At 38.8% G+C, this 732-nt stretch overlaps 1 non-coding gene across 1 annotated transcript; it reads right to left on the bottom strand.

Moving 5' to 3' along the window:
- On the bottom strand, nt 208–281 carry TRNAV-CAC. Its single transcript has one exon. It is a non-coding gene; the product is annotated as a tRNA-Val (tRNA).

The following is a 732-nucleotide window of genomic DNA, read 5'->3' on the forward strand; positions in this document are numbered from 1 at the left end:
TTTATTTGCAGATTTTATAAGTTGATATGAACATGAGTGGCATCATCCTTAATAATCAGGAAAGCTTGATTCATTTTAAGAACATCTGTGAGATTAAATTTTAAAATTAAAAGAAGAAAAAAGCGTTGTGGATTGATATTTTGCAGATTTTATGGGTTTAAATGAAAATGATTTTTTCAATTTCCAAGGAGAAAAATAGGAGAAAAATGTCTGAGCCCAGGTTCGAACTGGGGACCTCTAGTGTGTGAGACTAGCGTGATGACCAACTACACCACCCAGACAGCTTGTAGAGCGGCCTGCATTTGACATATTAATTATTTGATAAATTAACAAAATATGCTCTCTCGGTGACGGAGCTAGAAATTCCTACGGGGGTGGAGTCCAAATCAAAAGAGGAAAAAAAGATGAAAACAAACCAGGATGAAGTACGATTGAGGATGAGCGCTAGCAATGAGGGGACCACAGTCGATTGAGATCAGAAGGAACACATGCAAATGTGATCTAGCTAGTTGGGTCTTTGAAGACGAGGATGAAGTGAACGCGGGCAGATGATATATAGGGGCTGATGAGGGAGGCGAGCTAGCGAGATATCCAAATGACCAGTGATCTGTCAGCGACTTGCGAGATGAACGTAGGTGTTTCGAGAAAGTTTGAGGGATCTCACATTTCGTATTGTAATATTGTGTGGTTAATGAAATTATTATTACCAATTACTCCCCTTCAATTTTTGAA

Source organism: Asparagus officinalis, chromosome 3, assembly GCF_001876935.1.
Source record: "Asparagus officinalis chromosome 3, Aspof.V1, whole genome shotgun sequence".
NCBI lineage: Eukaryota > Viridiplantae > Streptophyta > Magnoliopsida > Asparagales > Asparagaceae > Asparagus > Asparagus officinalis.